Here is a 12,654-nt window from a genome sequence, read left to right on the forward strand (position 1 = left end):
TCATAGCGGAGTTGAGGGAACAGGTGGATCTCCACACTCCCACGCTGAGGTTCCTAGTGAATCACAAGAAATGTGTCCGAGTCTCATTCTGGACTCGGTTCTGAATCATGTGTTTTTGTCCCAACAGAGGTGGGTCGCATTCCGGCTCTGTCTTGCACGGTTTCAGCTAGGGCACTCTGTGCTTTTAGCTTGTGCCTGCAGTTTTTGGGTCTGATGGCCTCTATGATAGCTGTTGTACCTCTGGGACTTCTGTTGATGCACCTGTTTCAGCGCTGGGTGATTGCTTAGCATCTGGACACATCTCATCAGTGCTGAAGGTATCCCTGTCATGCCTCAGGGCGTTGACTTCTTCGAGGAACCAGTGACTATTGTTGCAGGGTGATCGTGACAGACGCATCCTTACCGGGATGGGGAGTGCTGTGTGTGGCCACTCGGAAAATAGGGATTTGGGCAACAGCGCAAAAGGGCACTGTCAGGATTTGGCCAGGATTGTTCAGGTTTTGGTCACTAGATGTCCCCATTGCGCCTTTTTTGAACCTTTTGTTTTTTCCTTGTTCTAATTATTATTTGCACCTGTGTCATTTCCTTGTTGGTATTTAAACCCTGTGTGTTCCTCAGTTCTTTGCTCAGTGTTTGTATGTTAGCACCCAGCCCCAGCCTTGCTGTGAACATATATTTCTCTTGTTGGATTTTCCAGATGTTCTCTGGTTTTGTTCTTGTTTATTTTTAATTAGTCTTTTGAGGTTTGTTTTTCCCTGCTGTTCTTACCACTTTGTGGATTTTCTTTGTATTTTGGAGGATATCCATTTTTTCTCTTGGCTTTATTTTTGACGTTGTGGATTTATATTTTTGCCTGAAGATTTTTTTCCTTTATTAAACCACCATCTCTAGTACTGCTGTGTCTGCCTCATCTTCTGGGTTCTGCTGACTATTAGTGACTGTTTCTCACACCGGGTCCTGACAGGCACTGCATATCAATTACCTAGAGCCACTGACTATTTGCTAGCGCTGAGGCGTTTCCTTTCGATGTTGGAGGACCAGGATGTGTTGGTAAGGTCCGACAACAGGTTGGTGTTGGCGTACATCAATAAGTAGGGGGGGACGCAGTCTATCTCTCTCCTAAACCTGGCCTGTTGTCTGCTTGTATGTAGTAGTTCGCATTTCCTGTTGCTCAAGGCGACACATCTTCCAGAATCTCTTAAAGTTGCAGATCTACTTTCCAAGAGGGGTCCTATCTCTACAGAGTGGAGACTGCACCACGAGGTGGTTGCCCAGATATGGGACCGGTTCGGCAGGGCCAACGTATATCTTCACGCATTGCGAGAAATCACAGATTGTCATCTGTTGTTCTCAATGAGGGATATAGTCAATTCATTGAGAATGGATTCTTTGGCATGTCAGTGGCCTGGAACCCTGCGCTCTGCATTTCCTCCAGGTGACCTTATTCAGGACACTGTGGAGAGGGTCCGTCAGGAGGGTCTTTTGTTGATTCTGGTGGCCCCCCGTTGGCCAAGACAACGCTGATTCCCGGAGATCATTTGCATATTGGTCGAGGACCGGTGGAGGGTTCCGTGTCATCGGGATCTATTGTCGCAGGCACACGGGAGAGTTTGGCACCCACGACCGCAGATATGGGATCTGTGGGTTTGGCCCCTGAAAGGTTGAATTGGATTGCTAGGGGTTTACCTTCAATCGTAATTACGACTACGCGGTCGGGGCGTGCACTGTCTCCGAGAAGGTTGCATACATATAAGTGCAGTGTGTTTGAGGGTTGGTGTCAGGTTAAAGGTATTTCTCCCTTTCAGAGCTCTTTAGTGAACATTTGGATTTACTTGCAAGATATTTTTTAGCTGGGCCTTTCTTTTTCCACATTTAAGGTTTATATGGCAGCCATCTCAGCATGTAATGTAGGGATTGACGTCTTTACCCTGGGGTCTCTGGTGGTGCGGTTCCTGACAGGCGTGCGTCGGCTCAGACTAGTCTCTAAGCCTATGGTACCAACCTGGGACCTGGCTTTTGTCCTGGACGCTCTGTGTGAGCCTCCTTTTGAAACCATCGGAGTCTGTGGGCCTGAAGTTCATTTCCCACAAAACTGGCCTTAGCATCGGCCAAGCATGTTGGGGGATCTCCACATGCTATCAGTACACCCTTCCTGATTGGAGTTTGTGCCTGGTGACTCCAAAATGATGTTACGTCCTAATGCAGCATTTGCTCCAAAGGTTATGCCTATGTCTTACAGGTCCCTGGCCTTTCAAGCAGTTCCTTCTCTCGCCTCCACCGTTTGCTTCCAGTGAACAATGGAGGTTGCAGTGCTTTATATGGATAGGAACAAGGATATCCGCATTTGTGACCATTTTTTTGTCCATTTCGCTAATCTCCCTGGCAGCAAAGGCCAGGGGTGGCCTAGCGGTGTGCATGCTCACTAGAGGTGTGGCAGCTTCTTGGGCGTTGTTCAGGGGCCTGACAATCGTTGCAGCGATTGGGGTTCCCACATACCTTTGTGAGATTTTACCGCTCGAATGTAACTGTGCCCAGTCTTGCTCATAGTGTTCTTATGGCTGGGTTCATGAGCAGGATGAGCATTTATCCGTGTTACTACAGTTCCCTGTGGGTTTGAGCCTTGGGATGCAATGGTTCATCGACTTTGATTGATGCTATGCAGCGTTCATGTGTGCTTTACCAAGTCATGACAGATATTCTGTTGTTTTGAACATGCAGTTCCTTGTATGAGGTCTGACATTTCAGACTCGAAAGTACAGTGCATTCGGAAAGTATTCAGACCCCTTGACTTTTTCCACATTTTGTTACGTTACAGCCTTATTCTAAAATTAATTTAAAAAAAATAATTCATCATCAATCAACACACAATGCCCCATAATGACAAAGCAAACAGGTTTTTAGACATTTTTTCAAATTAAGGGTTCCAAACTTCTTCCATTTAAGAATGACGGAGGCCATTGTGTTCTTCGGGACCTTCAATGCTGCAGAAATGTTTTGGTACCCTTCCCCAGAGCAGTGCCACTACACAATCCTGTCTCCAATCCTGATTTGATCTAATATTCTTACTTGTGTCTATCATCAGGTACTTTAATTTATTATATATTGTACTATTGTTGTCATTGTTGTGATGTTTAATTACAAATGCCCAGTCTGATGTTGACGTGCAAGCGACAAAATCACAAATCTACTACACATCTTCAGTTTTCTTCTGGTGATTGGTCATTGCCTCCCATAGTATGTAATACCTCGTTCCCTCCTTCAGGGAACAGCTGTTATATTCTGAACTGTTTTCCCCTAAAGCTAAACACACATGTGCATCTATATCTCTACAGTACGCTAGTCATGCAACCTGTTACGCTAGTGTCGATTACCAGAACCAAAGGAAATGCAACAGGAAAGGGAACACTTGTCTATGCATAACTGAGGATACTAGGGTAGTATTCACTAGGCATCAAACAGAAGAAAACAGACTGAAAAAGGAGAGGGACTTGTGCAATAAGAAACACTAATAACTGTTTTCCGTTGCATGCTAATGAACACGACCCAGGCAACGCTGGCTCCAAAGAGCCAAACCAAACTGCTGGTGAACAGTAGAAAGTTTCTGCCTGTATGATGTAATGGAATCCCAAGTTCTACAGCTAGGCTAGATAAGCCTCACGCAGCCTGCTCTCTGCTTGTCACAAAACCATTTCCATTTCAGCAGCCAATATTTCCATATCCAAGGTTTACAGTATCTTGCAACTTCTGAAACCACTGTGGAACATTGTAATCTAGCCACAGACAGAAACTGACCTTGTTTAAGGTCTAACACAGGGGGTGTCAAAACTCTTTCCACGGAGGGCCTAGTGTCTGCGAGTTTTTAGTTTTTCCTTTGAATGAAGACCTTCACAACCAGGTGAGTGGAGTTTCTTATTAATTTAGTGACCTTAATTCATCAACCAAGTACAAGGGAGGATCAAAAACCCTCAAACACTCGGCCCTCCGTGGAGTTTGATACGTGGTCTAACAGGACTTCCTCTTTTTTCACTGATTTAAGCCTCGTTCAAATAGCCATTTGACCCTACTGGCTAAGCCAATGGGTTAATACCATTCCTTTTGCTACGTGCCATGTGATGTCTACTGTCCAAGCTCTTCTCTGTCATGGCACCCCAATGGTGGAATCAGCTGCCCCCTGAAACCAGGACAGCACAGTCCCTGCCCATCTTCTGATAAACATCTGAAACAATACCTCGTCGTATTGTATCTTAAATATTCACCCCCTCCAAAATAAAAACACATTTTAACCTTTAGTGAACTAACACTCACACTTTTTCCACCTACAGTAATTAGCTCTGACTTTGCTGATAGTTGCTTTATTGAGGGACAATGTACTTACTATGACTGTGATATGTGGTCCTCTTAAGGTGAATGCAATAACTGTAAATCACTCTGGATTAGAGTGTCTACTATATGACTAAAATGTAAAATGTCCTGACCACTGAAGGTCAGGACCTTGATTTAAACATCTCACCCCAAGGACTGCACCCTTTGCAGGAAGTGTTTCCACTTGCTGCCATTGGGCTTAAGGGTCCCCATTGGCTAAACCAGAGAGAAGAGTACCACCTGACTGTTGGAAAATGTCCCTGTCGTGATGTATACGACTTTCTTCTATTCTTATGCTTCCAATTGGCTCATTGATCCCCTCTCTTCCCCCCCCCCCAATACTTGTTAGACAATGTTAAATAAATCCACTCTGTAAGCTTCACAGCTGCTGAAGTTGATCTGTATGTAACATGCAAATGAAAGAACTGAGAATCTTACATACTTTGGGACATCTTTTTCAATCCACAGGCTTACTACAGTACATATCAGGTTGACAGACCATAGTACTGTAGATATCAGGTTGACAGACCATATCGCTGTAGATATCAGGTTGACAGACCATATCACTGTAGATATCAGGTTGACAGACCATATCACTGTAGATATCAGGTTGACAAAACATATCACTGTAGATATCAGGTTGACAAACCATATCACTGTATAGATATCAGGTTGACAGACCATACTACTGTAGATATCAGGTTGACAGACCACACTACTGTAGATATCAGGTTGACAGACCATACTACTGTAGATATCAGGTTGACAGACCACACTACTGTAGATATCAGGTTGACAGACCATATCACTGTAGATATCAGGTTGACAGACCATATCACTGTAGATATCAGGTTGACAAAACATATCACTGTAGATATCAGGTTGACAAACCATATCACTGTATAGATATCAGGTTGACAGACCATACTACTGTAGATATCAGGTTGACAGACCACACTACTGTAGATATCAGGTTGACAGACCATATCACTGTATAGATATCAGGTTGACAGACCACACTACTGTAGATATCAGGTTGACAGACCATACTACTGTATATATCAGGTTGACAGACCATACTACTGTAGATATCAGGTTGACAGACCATATGACTGTATATATCAGGTTGACAGACCATGCCTCAGGACAGCCCTGAACCTTTTATCTCTCAGTTATATCCCCAGTAGAGAGTATACATGCTTCATCCTGGAGGATAAGTGTGTGTCACTCTCTCTCTTGCTCTCTGACACAGTTCACTCACCACAGCTAGTCATAATTGAACATTTACTGTACGAAAGGCAGACGGGAGTGAGAAAGGGCAGTAAAATCACAGATATATGGAGAACCACAAGAGAGAGTCCCATGTTAGCGTACTGTTGGGATGTGAGAAGAGGAGACAGGTGAGTGATATTGCCAGATAATCATATTACTACTCTATGATATTATGACTATTGGGTAACCTTACATTGAGAACACTGTGGGTGTTCATGGTTTATACAAACACCCTAAACTCTTAACTACACCATCTATTTTAGCTAATTTTGTCTGATGTAAAAATCTATAGACATTTCATGTTAATGCTGGAAGTGTGTTATCTGACAGAGACATAGGCCTATGTAACTTTCAATGTCTTCTAATAAAACAGTGTGAGTGGATTTGTCTGTATATTTTTCTCTCCAAGATTGCTACATGTTTTTCTGCCCTAGCCAAGCTAGCCAACAGGGAATGTGTGCTCTACCTGACAGACACGCCGGGGCCTACTTTGCATTCAGAGCATGGGGATACATCAGATCAAAGTGCCCTGGTCCAAAATATTGGAACTGCTGTTGTCCACAAATATGCTGCTTCACAGAGGTTCCCGGGTTCAGACACAAGTCATTTCCATTCAACCCAGTTTTGCATAAGAACTAGCACGATATAGCTAATCTTTTATGTTGTTGTTTTTGTCATAACTTGTTTCTGTTTCCATTTCAACTTCTGCAGTTTAGAATAACTCATATTTTTCATTCAAAGGCTAGTTTTATATTATGAAATTAAAATGTTACTTTTTGTTATCAAAAGTAGGTACAACTCAACATGTTTATTTCTTGCTTGGCATTGGCATTTGAAGGTCAAAATTCAATACACCTTTTAAAATTAAGATTTCATTACAATAATGAAGAAATGTTTTTATATATGGGCTCCCGAGTGGTGCAGTAGTCTAAGGCACTGCATCTCAGTGCTAGAGGCATCACTACAGACCCTGGTTCAATTCCAGGCTGTATCACAACCGGCCGTAATTGGGAGTCCCATAGGGTGGCGCACAATTTTCCTTGCGTCGGCTGGGGAAGGCCGTCTTTGTAAATAAGAACTTGCTCTTAACTGATTTGCCTATTTAAATGAAGGTTAAATAAAAAATATTTATATTTTGAACTGTGCCGCTTGCAAACTGCTTGCGAGTGCTACTCCCATTGAAGTCTATGACACCTTCACTTCTTACCGCAACCTGTCTGTAAGCGCCTTTAGGTATAATGCCAGGAGGCTCTTTTGGATATGAGAGCTCTAACGCAGTTCCACCTCCGACACCGCCAAAACTACAGCAATGCCCTACAGCTGTAAGATTTAACCTTTGGAAAGTTGAAAGGTGAAAGTTTTACTTCACAATCAAGATTATTAGTATGTAACATTGAAGAGCATAGAAAATAGGACCTCTTTTATTTTAATTGAAAGATGTTTAAAAGGATGTTCGATGTCAAATTCAACAATAATATTATATTTAACTAGGCCGCCTCACATGGTTGACCAATGAGCAGAGTTCATCTTATCAAGCAATCAAGCAATGGACAACAACTAGGACAGCTAGTGCACGGTAGGCAGATCTTTTTGCTATTCAGTTGTGTTTACCGCTGCCTGTCTGTATGCGCCTTAAAGGGATAATTTGGGATTTTGGCAATGAGGCCATTTATATACAGTAACAGCCAAACTTTTGGACTCATTCAAGGCTTTTTCTTAATTTTACTGTTTTCTACATTGTAGAATAATAGTGAAGAAATCAACACTTTGAGAATAACACATATGAAATCGAGAGAGAGAGAGAGAGAGAGAAAGAGAGAGAGAGAGAGAGAGAGAGAGAGAGAGAGAGAGAGAGAGAGAGAGAGAGAGAGAGAGAGAGAGAGAGAGAGAGAGAGAGAGAGAGAGAGAGAGCAGTTATTTGTGGACAGATCAATATTCCTGGTCATGAATCTGCACTGCAATCCTTTATTCAGATGACAAGAGATATTTCTGTTCGTCTGTTGAAAGAAAATGCCTGATTTAGGGTTGAGCCCTAGCCTTGATCGCATTACTCCTGTCCTTGACACCTTTAGGTAGCAGAGAGCTCCTGGGTTGTACGGGTTAATGGAATTGAAAGGGATGTGCAGTGAGCACGACCAGATTGTTTGTTTCCTTGCTGAGCGAACTGACGGGGAGACTAAAAAAAATAAATGTCCCAACACATTACAACAACCCACCTCACCTAGCACACTAGCAGCAGGGGACAGATAAGAGTAGGTGTGTTCCTGTAGAAAATATTCAGGACCTCCATCAAATCACAGTCAACGGTGAATACAATGTTATTCTGTTTTCCTCTGTGATTTTCCCCTGTTGATGTTCTCCATATTGTCCTTTTTACACCCATTAGACCGATGTGGTGTGTAAATTAACAACACTACAACAATAATTTCTTCCAAAAAAAAAAATTGTTTCATATCAAGTGATTCTCCCAAAAATTACAACTTGAACAACCAAATGGGCAGGATAAGACAGGATGAGAATGAAACACGATGAAATGAGCATTGTATTAGGAAGGGCTCACGGCTTGATGTACATTATGAAAACAAAACGTGTCAGAACCCCCCGTGATTGTGGTGTTCATTATGTGGCATCAAACTGAAATAAAATGACGTAAGAATAAAGTCCTCATGTATGCAAAAACAAAAACAAGTGTGTGTGCTTTTGTTCTTGTTATTGGGAAGAAAATATCAGAATCCTCCTAAACTCATTCATAACAAGATGCCCTGATTGTGTCAAGGTCAAGACCAACTTGTGTACTGGGAGTAAGATATGATTTAAATAATTTTGTGGAATAGAAAGCGTCATTTTGTACTATCATTTAGCCATAGTAGATCGAGATCCTTCTGTTTTGGTAAAAAGCTGAAAGATGCGACTGGAAAAATGTAACCAGTCTCATATTCACATTGTAGTGGCTTCCTTTCCTCTTTACCATTCACACCAGTCTTTTATACAAATATGTCCAAATCGGCTCTAACACACATCATGGGGGATCTGTAGACTTCTTCTTCTTATTATTAGTTTATTGGTAGACTACACCCCAAAAAGGTGTATTGCTACCACATTCTGTGTGTGATTAATATAAAAAAAGATCCTACGAAACGGATACATTGTGTGGTTTTGGGAGAAAAAAATCCATACAAACTAGCAACAACACACACAAAAATATAACACTAAACAAAAAACATCTTATTTCTTCTGTTATAAACAAAAAAAACAATATCCAATCTCTACTCAGGCTCAGAGATGACATGAGGTACTCAGATTCTACTTCCATAGACACCCTGGAGATGGGGGCCCTAGTCCAAAGCAGGGGTTGGAAGCGGTTCAGGGAACAGAACAGAAAACAATAAAATAATTACATTTTTAGAGGAACAGAATCAGAACTGGGAACGAAAGTGATCAACACTCAGAAGAAATGTCTCTTTAGGGTTCTATATAGAACCTATTGGAACCCCAAGGGTTATATTCCTACCCAAGCATGTAATGGGAATTTTAGAAATAAACAGCTAATAAAAGCTAACCCAGTCGCATCAAACTCTGAAATGAGAGCTAACATTCCCTTAAACAAATGTGAGCTCTTTTCCATTGACCATTGTGTCCATATTAATGATGCTGCAGTATGACTTCCCCCAGTGCTTTTAGTTCAAATGTGAATTCCATAAACTTGAATACCCGTAGAAGGATTCGGCTGTTGCACGACAGCAACCAAAACCCATGTATGTCTATAACATTCCATCATTGGTTACTCTGAAAGTTCCTCACATTGCCATTGGCTGTGGCCTAACGCTAATAGGGAGATACTAAATGGTGCAGTTCTATGCAATCTAATAGCCATACAAACTATATCAATATCCACCATCAGACAAGGCCTACATCAGCTTATTGAGCGTAGCTTGTTTGAGTTGGAGATTCAGGTAACTTCCAAAATTGTAAAGGACTTGGGTTGATGCATCTGAACATTAGAAGCTTACTTACTTCCTTAATTGGATTACATCCAGATCTGGCCTTTGCAGATGAATCCAGACGTTCTGGTATTGACTGAAACTTGGATCTCTGGAGAAAATCTGTACTCTGATATGAATTTTTAAGGGTTATATTGTGTTCAGGGCTGACAGACAGGGTAGAGGTGGTAGAGTGGCCATTTTCATCAAAAAATATTTCTCTGTGTCCTTACTGAAATCTATATCCCTCGCCAGAAAATGTAAGCTACTATCTTTAAGCGCTTGTCTGTGGATGCATATCTACTAACCTGTTGAGGACAGAGGGCGCTGTTTTCACTTTGGGGGAAAATCGTGCCCAATTTAAACGGCCTCGTACTCAATTCTTGCTCGTACAATATGCATATTATTATTACTATTGGATAGAAAACACTCTCTAGTTTCTAAAACCGATTGAATTATATCTGTGAGTAAAACAGAACTCAAGTTGGAGCAAACTTCCTGAGAGGAAGTGGAAAATCTGAAATCGATGCTCTGTTCTAGGGCCTGCCTATAAATGGGCTTCATATATATCAGTATACATGCACTTCATACGTCTTCCACTAGATGTCGACAGGCAGTGAGAGAAGAAATGGAGTGTATAACTTGATCTGGGGTCGAATAAAAGCTCTCGGCATGGCGTGTCACCAGTTTTCTGGAACAAACTCCCTCACGACGCCAGGTCAGCGGAGTCAATCACCACCTTCCGGAGACACCTGAAACTCCACCTCTTTAAGGAATACCAAGGATAGGATAAAGTAATCCTTCTAACCCCCCCCCCCCCTCCTTAAAAGATTTAGATGCACTATTGTAAAGTGGTTGTTACACTGGATATCATAAGGTGAATGCACCAATTTGTAAGTCGCTCTGGATAAGAGCGTCTGCTAAATGACTTAAATGTAATGTAAATGTAATGGAGAGCGCGTGAAGGGACCTGGTTTTGCCTTCTGAAATGCTGCCGTTATAGACGACTAATATCTCCGGCTTTGATTTTATTTGATACATGTGACAATATCATCGTAAAGTATGTTTTTTCAATATAGTTTTATTAGATTATTGAAATTTATTCAGGACGTTAGGCGTGTTGCATTGTGTGCCTTTGTTCAGGAAGGAGAGCTTCGCGCCACTTTGCTAGCTTTCCGTGCTAATTGACTGGAGAAGAGGACATTCTAAAACCAAACAACGATTGTTCCCGACAAAGGACCCCTTGTACAACATTCTGATGGAATATCATCAAAAGTAGGACCCATTTATGATGCTATTTCATATATCTGTCGGAACATGTTTACTAATAGTTTGCGCCCAGACTTTGGCACACTCTCGCCATAACGTAAGCTGGATGTCGTAATGAAGTTATTTTTAGAATTCTAACACGCCGATTGTATTAAGAACTAGTGTATCTCTCTTTCCTATACAACATGTATTTTTTAGTAACGTTTATGAATGGTTATTTGGTCAGAATAGGTGAGTGTCATAAAAATATCCGGACATTCTGGAAAAAATGCTACGTTAGCACAATGTATAACCACTGATTTCAGCTCTAAATATGCACATTTTCGAACAAAACATAAGTGTATGTATAACCTGATGTTATAGGACTGTCATCTGATGAAGCTTATCAAGGTTAGTCAAAAATTATATATCTTTTGCTGGTTTGTTACGATCGCTAACTTTTGCTGCTGGTAAATGGCTTGTGTTTCTGGCTATTGTGGTAAGCTAATATAATGCTATATTGTGTTTTCGCTGTAAAACACTTAAGAAATCGGAATTATTGGCTGGATTCACAAGATGCTTGTCTTTCATTTGCTGTACACCATGTATTTTTCTGAAATGTTTTATGATGAGTATTTAGGTATTTCACGTTGGTGTCTGTAATTACTCTGGCTGCTTCGGTGCTATTTGTGACGGTAGCTGTGATGGTAGCTGCAATGTAAAACTGATTTATACCTCAAATATGCACATTTTTCGATCAAAACATAGATTTATTGTATAACATGTTATAAGACTGTCATCTGATGAAGTTGTTTCTTGGTTAGTTTGGTTGGTTCTTGGTTAGTTAGGTTGGTTTTGTGCATGCTACCTTTGCTGTGAAAAATGTCTGTCCTTTTTTGTATTTGTTGGTGAGCTAACATAAATATACGTGGTGTTTTCGCTGTAAAACATTTTAAAAATCGGACATGTTGGCTGGATTCACAAGATATTTATCTTTCATTTGCTGTATTGGACTTGTTAATGTGTGAAAGTTAAATATTTCAAAAAAATATATGTCCACAAGAACTGCTGCTAATTTCTCTACCATTAGCCGCCTCCAACGTAGAGAAGTTGGCAGTATATCCAACAAGTCTCACAACAGCACTGTCAACCTGAAATGGTCCATTCACAGAGACAGTGTGGTGAAGGCGCAACAGCGCCTCTTCAACATCAGGAGGCTGAAGAAATTTGGCACAATTGAGTGCATCACCGTCTGTTACGGCCATTGCAACCACAGGGCTCTTCAGATGATGGTGCGGTCAGCCCAGAATATCACAGGGGGAAACTGCCTGCCCTCCAAGACATCTACAGCACCAGGTGTCACCGGAAGGCCAAGAAGATCATCAACTACACCAGCCACCCGAACCATGGCCTTGTCTCCCCGCTACCATCTAGAAGGAGATGATAGTACAGGTGCATCAAAGCTGTAACCAAGAGACTGAGAAACTGGAGATAGAAGTTTCTTACCTCAGGCCATCGGACGTTGAAATAGTAACCTCTAGCCGGCCTCTGCCCAGAACCCTGCCCAAACTTAGTCACTGTTAAAAGCAGGGTACTGGGCTGATACCACTGTCACGCGGGAATAGGTGGGTGAAGGAATCAGACGCAGAGAGAGATCCACTTGGAAAAATTATTCCTTTTACTAATGCACAAAAAATGATAAGCCCAAACATCCAGGGCGCAGAGAACAACTTGATAACCCAAAACACAGGGTACCAGGTAAATAGAAAACATAATACACCTCTACCTAAAA

The sequence above is a fragment of the Salvelinus fontinalis genome, chromosome 18 (assembly GCF_029448725.1).
Source record: "Salvelinus fontinalis isolate EN_2023a chromosome 18, ASM2944872v1, whole genome shotgun sequence".
Classification (NCBI taxonomy): domain Eukaryota; kingdom Metazoa; phylum Chordata; class Actinopteri; order Salmoniformes; family Salmonidae; genus Salvelinus; species Salvelinus fontinalis.